General features: G+C 31.3%; 1 long non-coding RNA gene across 1 annotated transcript; it reads right to left on the bottom strand.

Annotated features, from left to right (window-relative positions):
• Window positions 1-5,316: 5,316 nt before the first annotated feature.
• Window positions 5,317-8,921, bottom strand: LOC127699921 (uncharacterized). The gene is made up of 3 exons (XR_007981297.1): window positions 8,767-8,921; window positions 6,789-6,911; window positions 5,317-5,434 (listed from the first exon to the last, which is right to left on the bottom strand). It is a non-coding gene; the product is annotated as an uncharacterized LOC127699921 (long non-coding RNA).
• Between the last annotated feature and the right edge of the window lie 489 nt (window positions 8,922-9,410).

Here is a 9,410-nt window from a genome sequence, read left to right as displayed (position 1 = left end):
AATAATTACAATTCTGTATTTCCTTTTAAATTTTAATTTTTCGAAAACCTGTGTTTAAAATGATATTCAAAATTATATACCTTTGTAACGAAAAAGTCGATGTCAGATAAATATTAAAAAAGTAATGCTTGATAACCCAATTACTTCATTTAGTCAACACCTATGAACCACGAAAAGGTCAACAAAAAATCCCTAGAAACGGTCACAGTCGTGTTCCAAGTGAGTGGTGATTGATTTTGTGTCTGTCAAAAAAGACTTCAACCAACAAATTCAAATATTTTGTCAACTATAAACAAATATAAAACCTGTCTTGTACGTTGGCACGAATGGAGCAGAAACATACTCTTCTTGATCATCTGCTTTAACCCTGTCTTTCTTTTGAATTCGGTTTGTTCAGTTTCATGTTTTCTGAGCTTTGTTTTAGAGAGCTGTACGTCTTTTTTATGCAAAACACAGAGGTTTTTCTATCCGATTGCATGAATGGCAATTGCCAAATGTAATAAATAGATATACGAAATTGTGGTATGAGTGCCAATGAGACAACTCTCCATCCTAATCACAATTTGTAAAAAGTAAACCATCATAGGTCAAAGTACGGCCTGCAACACGGAGCTTTGGCTCACAACGAAGAGCAAGCTATTTAAGAACGTTTTGGGAAATTGTGGCTATAAATTTTGGATTTCATTTAGAGGTTTAACTTTTAACAAGTGTAATGTAAACGTGTATAGCGTATTATATAATAGCCTGGTATTGTTTATATTGTGTTTTCAGTATGTGGTGAAGGTGTAATACGAACTCGGAATTTGAATTGAGATATACAAATTGCGTTTGAGGTTTGACTGATTTCAATGATAAATGATATACATAAAATTATTGGCACTAGGGATTTGATGGCAAAATGAAATAATAGTCAACTACAATGAAATGGTTCAAATGAACAAAAGACATATGAAGGTCTTCATGAAGTCTTCATTAAAAATGAGTGTCCCTTACATCATTAACAATACCAATGATATTGCCACAGATGCGTAACTTGACAATCGATGTTTCTTCAGCAATGATTAAGGCCAAATTATTTGAAGATCAAAAACCTAATACAAATGTCGAATAAATGATTAAACAGAAATGAACCGAAAGTAAATCCTGAATCATATATATTCCCAAAATTCGAAAAATGTTAACGAACCATAGTTTTTGGGCATGTCATTACTGCGTAACATGTCAATGATATGAAAATAAAATATCTAAGTCGTTGACTTTCTTCCTCCAATACTTGAATATCTTGCAAATATAAGGATAGGTTAGAAAAGACATGCTTGAAAAAAACAATCATTTATTGTTTTATTTATTACAATTAGGTTTTATTTTCTATGAATTCGAAGTCCTGTTACAAACAAACTTATTATAGATAACAATATCAAAAGTTTGTAATCCGGGCGCGCGTTTTGTCAGCAAACGACTTAACAGTTTGAAATTCTGTCGACAGAAGTTAAATACTATAACCATTTCACATGGCTAAGTTGATTTGTCGTATATATCAGTAGTCATGCTTTGGTCGTGATTTTTATATGACATGTATGAATAATTCCCTTCAACCACTGAAAAAGACGTGTCATATAATTCGTTTCCATTATTGCGATTTCCTTTCCCAAATGCTGCGCTATCGTATGTGAGGCCATCTTCATTTCGATGTGCACCATGACTATAATACACATTTTCTGTCGGGCACATTGTTCTATTTTTTTTATCATGTAAGATATCATATTCTCCATCGGCTGCGTCATGATAGGCCACGTTCATATTTTCCAGTGAATTTAAGTTTTCTTCAACGGAATATCCTGATGTGCCCGTTTCACAAATGTCATGTATCTTCCTATTTCTGGTATTAGTTGAATCTTGGTTGATTTTCTTTGAAAAATTCAAATGGCTAGTTTCTCCTTTTTCAAATGTATTATATGGTTTAAAGATTCTCTTTGACCTAAAAACAAAAATTAGTTATTGAACAAACAAAATTTCAATTACAATTAAATAAATTGATAAGATAAGATCAAGAAGAAAGTAACAAATAAAAATATACTGTATTTGGTTTACTTATAACGATTTTTCAAATATAGCTGTAAACCACAATGCCCACGTAAATATCTATCCTTTTGGCCAGGATGTGGTCCATCTAATCCAATTGCATTTGTGCCATGTGTGATTATGCTTTTGTTTTTTTGTCGTCACATTAACTAGTTTTGCTTCACGTCTAGAAAACCAATAATATGGATATATATATTTAAGTAATTCCAATGTTTTGTTTACAATATGCAGATTGAACGTATCTTTTTGAAGATAGAAATTGCAACAAATAATGCTTCTGTGGATTGTTCATTTTTCGTGGATTTTGTGGGTAACGGTAAACTACGACATTAAATGTTAAAGGAAGTACAAATTTTCCATATGCTTGTATGACGACTGTGAAAAACAAACCCTGCAAAAAGCACTGTCCGACCACTCATATTCTGTCATTCTTAAGTCAAGTGCTGGCAATATCTTCAGATATCAAAATGTTACCCACCTTATTTTGCATACAATCAATACAGCCGATACAGCAAATATAGAACAAGCACCTAGAATTCCACCAATCACTGCACCTGGATGTATTAATTAAAAATAAGCTACATGTTACACAGATAATAATACTTACCACGACAAATTTGAATTCAAATAGTTGACATGCAAAAAATCGGATATTAGGCATATATTAATGTGACAGCAACCCTTTTCACAAAATATAAACAAACAGTTTTTCAACAGCAAACAATCGACTAATATTGTTTATCAAGATATCAAGATCACATCAATTAAAAATAGCTTCCCTAAAATTTGTCTGTTTTTTCTTAAATCTTAAACCATTTATATGAAAGACAGACACATTTCGGAAGCTAATTTACATCATGTCTTCAGTTTTCTAGATAATTGATATGTTTGTTCATGAAATATTGGAAGCTAAATAATCAAACTTGGTATAGACATTTAAGACAGCAAACCTTTGTAATATTATATGTTATTCAGGTCTCAGACAGGGTATATACTTTGACATTCCCGTCTTGGAGTTTATATCCCCTGAGCCGAAGTCGAAGTCTTAATGTTTTTTCCAGTGCAGGTATTTGTTAAACATTCACAATGCAGCATGTTTATTCATTACATGTTTATTGTTTCTTAATATATTGAGTAATCCATTTAAATGCACCCTTTTTTATATCGACAATTTTTATTCCGTTAAGAAAATGTTTTCAATAAAGTTTTTAGATTTCATGTTTTGTGTTTGCATGTGTTTATGGCAAATATTGAAAAAAAAAGCAACCCGATATGTTCCGCATAAGTGAAGGATTTTGTAATTTGCGGTGAAAATAATTTCATTGTGCATGTAATAATTTATAATAACACTTTAAAACATTACATTTAAGTATTTGAAGTGTAAATTGTGTGATGTTGTATTAAAAATGTATTATTGACGGCTGCACGTCATTATTTTCCCTCTGTGAGTCGCTGACATTCCTTAATGTTCTGTATAGCTTTCGACTACGTCACATAGTTACAGGTGTTATGATGCGTTTTTGAGGTTCCAGTTTGGGATAAAAACTTCGTATATACCCCGGCAGTTCCTTGAATATATGCTGACATCTGTGTGTTGTTATCTAATTACAAAACACTACACATTTGTAATCCGTAATATAACAAGTTACCTAAATCCTTGCTGGAAAATATATATATATATATCAAATGCGTTTTGTAAAAATATATTTTTCACTTTTTGGTCTTTTGGAAAATGTTGTTTGCGTTGATCATTTTTTATTTCTGTCTTTGTACTAACCAGGGATGCTGAAGTTGCATACACAATGTAAAAATAGCTTTTTGTTTTAGAATTAAAACAAGTTAAAACCAATGTTATGATGGTAGATTATTAGAAAATGAGAAAAATTTATGTATTAGGAAGAATTATATGATTTAACGTATTATTGGAAAATGGATAATAAATGAAATAAATTACATACAAATTGGATTTATTTTTTATTTGAATAAAAAAATTTCGTGTGTTAACAAAACTAGAGAACATTGATTACTTGAATTAAGGGTATTTAGTTGTTAACATCAATTTTAAAATTTAAACAAACACGCTAGATACCTACAAGGAAGTCAAGCTCCACAACTCAAAGATTTAATGAAAATATATTCAACGGAAAATTGTGGTTTTAAGGGTTAATACATTTTAAAATGTAGACACACAGTCATGTAAGATACATACGAAGCAATCAAACTTGGATAAATACCAACGTAACCAATAGAAGAAATATAAAAAGATAGAAAGGACATTCGACAGTTTATTAAGCGCCGCACATGTATCTAACAAATCTTCAACTTTGCTCCACAAGAAATCGGGATGAACTCAAGTGATCCGTAGGACTAAGCAGTCCTGAGTTTTCGTGGTTGCACAAGTCGGAGTTTGTGATCAGGTATAATTTATTTGTTAATGTTGTTCATGAGTCGTAAACGAAGAGGGAATACTCCGATACCTAATCGTGTTTCTTTTGGTTCAACAAAGATGTGCCGAAATTAGTGAATAGAACTAAAATTTTCGTCGTAGGCGCTTTTCTGAACTTCCCTTGATCAGGAAAGCCGAAACTTTACAATTTGAAAGACAAGGACGTATACTTGATGAGCTATTTTACCTAACGGGGACGTTACGTTTAAGTATGTGAACTTTGAATGAGTGAGTTTGAGCATTACTTTCTTCATAATTTCTTGTTTTTTCGACAAACATTTAAGAAAGGATATGTTATCAGTCTTGTCGAATCCCGATGCACTGACTACTAACATCATGTGACCATTTAAGATTTTTGAAGCCGCAACTAAACTTGGAAAGAGATGACTATAGCTTTACAACTTCAAACATTAGTTTGTATTTAGTTTTGCAATAAGGAGGACTTATATAATCTCTGAAAACAAATATGAAAGTTGGACCTACATTATTGAATATCACTATGCATCATGACCATAGTTTGGCGTTTTTCTCTCTTAGTTTGTAATTATATTTATAATATTGATTATAACACAAATGTATGACTATTTATCGAAGTTTAAGTTTCATGTTAAAACAACCTAAGAGTTCAGATGCTGCTCCTGACTTTGGTTTTTTTGTTGTTATTTTCCCGTTTTCTTTTTTTACTGATAACTTCATTCTCATTAGGATTATAACGTCTGCCATTGTTAGCTTTTCTATCATTATATATTAATCAAATAAAGCAACACATACCAGTTGATTGAGAACTGTTTTTTTCTTTATCGTGTGTAAACGATGGGTCCGGTGAAGTGTTAACTTGTTCATCCTTGCTTACATTGAATGTATATGAAGGACTTTGTGTTTTGCTTTCTCTTTCTATGGTTGCAACTGTCAACAAATTGAAAAAAATATTTAAAAATATTTGTCGTAGTTGAAATCTTCATTTCACATGTAAATACGAACAAATATGACACAAATCGACAGAGACATTTAATAAATTCGCCAAAAACAAATGAACTTCACAGGAAACTCGACAGCGAATCTTTTACTTTCTTTTGTTTCTGTAAATTGGTGTTTTGCAGGTTTTAGTCAGTTATGCACGAATTTTCTAGAAGTGATTAAGAGATTGAGGTATTGTACAGGCCCTGAAATCATGCAACACTTATAACAACAACGTCCTGTTACTCATAAGTACACATTAGTGAGTGCCATTTTCTCATATATCCAATTGAACCTGAAATGAATTAAGGATACCACCAAAAGCAGAAGGTCTGCTTCATATCTTGATCTCTTCCTTAATATTGACACAGATGGACAATTTTAATCTAAAATCTATGATAAACGTGATGGTCTCAACCCATGTCTCTGCAGTAGCATACTCTCTGTTATATCATAGTTCGTTTACATATCTCAATTAATACGCTAAGCAAGTAAGTGTTCTCTATATACGGACCTTATTTACAGGGGTGTGCTCCTTGCATAAAATCGACTCCAACACAGTTACGACGAAGCTTGACTAAAATGGGCACTACACTACGTTTACGGTCACAATCACAAATTAGTGATTGATACAATGTGTATATTACTCAACATACAAACGACATGTTTCGCAGTCTTGGATATTAACACAAATCGTCTGGTTTGTAAATTTATTCCTCCGACTGTCACATGTTCAATGAGGATGGATTAGAATGGAAGGCGGTGCATGAATCATAGGATACGCTCAACCTGTTTGAGCCCCAGGAATTGCTTCTTTTTGGAGTTAATGCAATTCCTTCATTTATTTATTTTGATTTGTACCTTTTACGTAATTTATGGAATTTGAACATCGCGGTAAGCTTCTGTATCCTAGTATTCTTTGTATCGTTGTTTTCATCCAGAGACGATTTTCACATAGTATCATGTTGGAATTTATAACTTCATGTGCTGTTTGTAAAAATCAGGTACAGTTTTGAAGAAATATCAGAAACGGTAGTGTAATCAATTTGAACTAGATGCTTTCATAAATTACATTCATACATCATGATGCTGGTTCAATTAGATTTCAAGCATCTCACAAAAGGATAAGAGGAAAATAGTCATGTTTTTATTTTATCATTATGTGCTATCATGATGCAGCAACTTAGCAAATTAGAAATCAAGCGAGATTTACATATATTGCAATATTGTTTACTAGCCAAAACGTTTTGAATTTATCCATTTATTTATAAAAAATAAATTTGAATTTATCGAACAAACTTACTCGTTTTGCATATATACCATGTTATATTTTTGCTGCACTCTTGTTCTGTCATATTAAGTACTATTTTTCCTTCCACTGGGATAAATACTCCAGAAAAGCAGCGTTCGGGTTTGTCATAAAAATCTTCATTAATGAATAAAACAGTTTTAGAGTTCGAACAATACTGCTCATTTTCATTTCTGATTTATTTATAGATAATTTTGTTTTGCAAATTCATGAGGCAAACGATCAATTATCCATAATATACTATTAAATTAGATAATCGATAAGTCTTCAAACAGTTTGGCACTGACCCGTGTTTGCAACATTTTGTCATTGAAAACCGAGGTGATATTCCACTGTTGTTTTGTTTATTATGTTTTTTTTCTCATTTTGATTATGTTTCCGGTGTTGTAGCAACAATTTAGTAGTTGTTTCTAATATTGGCTCAATAATGAATGACAGTGTGATGGTTTTACCAGAACGAATCTCTATCAATTAAATAGATCTAATTTTCTATGATTCTGGTTTTATACATGTATAGCACATTAAAATTCATCGTACCGATATTCATTTTCACTTCATCATTTGAACTCACAACCATGGGTTGAAATACATGAATGAATCAATATTTGTTCTTCTACAATATGTGCAATTTATGGCTAAGGATACCAACATTTTGATCAACACAAATTGCACTCTCGTCCTACATCTACATCTACATGGGTAATCCGTAAAGAGTCGGTTGACTCATCACACGTCTTAGAAACATTTGTTTGTGAAAAAAATCTTGAAGATAACAAGACGAATTATTGAATTCTCTGTTATTTGGATTCAAATGACAGTTGGAATGAAAGTTCAATATTATCTTAGAAAAAAATAATGTGCTCAATTGAAGATAAAGTAAAGGTTAATTAGAATTCACAAAATATTATTCCGACGTAGCAAAGCGATATCAAATGTAAGCGTGAAACGTATTCTCAAATTAGAATGAACAGTAAGAGATTTAAGAATATAACGAACAGTGTTTAAATAATAGCGTTTGTTAGTTTTTTTTTCATATTTTGGAACACATTTGTACTTTTCGAATTATTGACTACTGTTTCATAGATAGTGTTTCATATTGAAGAATAGTATAACGTGATATCGCAATTTTGCATGATGGGTTGGATTCGTTTTGCTGATCATCTTTTCACGGAAAAATAAAACTAAATAGTATTTCATAAGGTGGTTTGCATTTCTGCATGGATAAATCCAGAATTGTTGTCGTACATTACTTCAAATTATACCATTTGAGTAATAAATATATGCAGCAGGTTTATTTTATTTTGTTAATGTAAAACAAGTGTAAAGATTGCAACATAACGTTCCAGCATGCATTATTTTTGACTTTGGGTTGGGTTTTCTTTCAATTTTTTTTTAAAACGGAAAAAATTAACACGTCATAATTTATAGTTCGTGTATTCCTTTTAAAGATTACTATTTATGGGTGCACATTTTTTCACCATTAATGTTTTTTTCTCTTGCAATGACCAAAATTAAAAGGAAAGTGTTTACTTCTAAAAACTAAGATCAGTAACCAATGATTATCTTTATCCATGTTGTAAATAATGCGATAGCTATAGCTATTGCTAAAGTTTACCAATGTTCACATCTTGGTAACGTTTATAGATAAGATATGAAAATAATGAATACATTGATAGCCAGCTACTTCACTTATGTTCAGTTTGTCAATCTCGTTTTTATATGAGGAAACATGCGTTGCTAATAATAAGACTCATAGAGTGTTTGACGACGACACAATGTGTATGAAGACAATTCACTCTTAAAGGTCTTGATGTAGACTTGTTTTGTATGTTTGTGGATAACAAATAGATCGTAAATTAATACTGATATTGATGTTTGCTGCTTCTATGCAATGTGCGCTTTCAAGAGAATGGGCCACAATTGGTCAATTTGGACAAATTGAATTCGAGCTGTTAGAAATTCACACATTTACCTTGGTTTCTAACAACTTCAACTTCTTCACGAAAGACATTTATCCAGGAAATTTGTCCCTTCAAACCACTTTGTTTTCCGTTTTGTTGACAATAGTTGAAAGATGGCAGTAATTCATTTTTTTTCATGCAATAATCCAAGCTTCCGAAATAATCTAGTTCCCATGTAAATGATAGCTTAGGTCGTCTACCTAGTAATTTAAAAAAAAATACGTTTATTAAGTAATGTAGATGTTAGATAATCAAATATGTTTAGCATGCACAAACGAAATCAATATATTTTTTATGTTTCAAAAATACAGCTATAATGTTAGCAAAATAATTTTCCTATATAAGTTTACATTAAATTCCAGTTGATAATATGCAGGTAAAAAACTTCATGAACTCGATAATCGAGCATTGAAATTGACGAAAAGAATACATGTATTTTTTTTTCACGTCATGATCACAAGTATCTAACAAAACAAAAATACCATACGCTTCAACACGTCAATATTGTATACTCAATTTGTAGATATTGAAGCTAGTTCATATAAATTAATTGAACTGTATAAGATATAAAATTCATCCACATAATATCAACATTGCAAAGCCAACGTCAATATACTGAGTCACCTGTCTGATCGTTAAAAACATTGATCTTATT

Source organism: Mytilus californianus, unplaced genomic scaffold (assembly GCF_021869535.1).
Source record: "Mytilus californianus isolate M0D057914Y unplaced genomic scaffold, xbMytCali1.0.p SCAF_44, whole genome shotgun sequence".
Classification (NCBI taxonomy): domain Eukaryota; kingdom Metazoa; phylum Mollusca; class Bivalvia; order Mytilida; family Mytilidae; genus Mytilus; species Mytilus californianus.
Note: the sequence above shows the minus strand (reverse complement) of the source record. Positions and strands in the feature narration are given on the sequence as shown.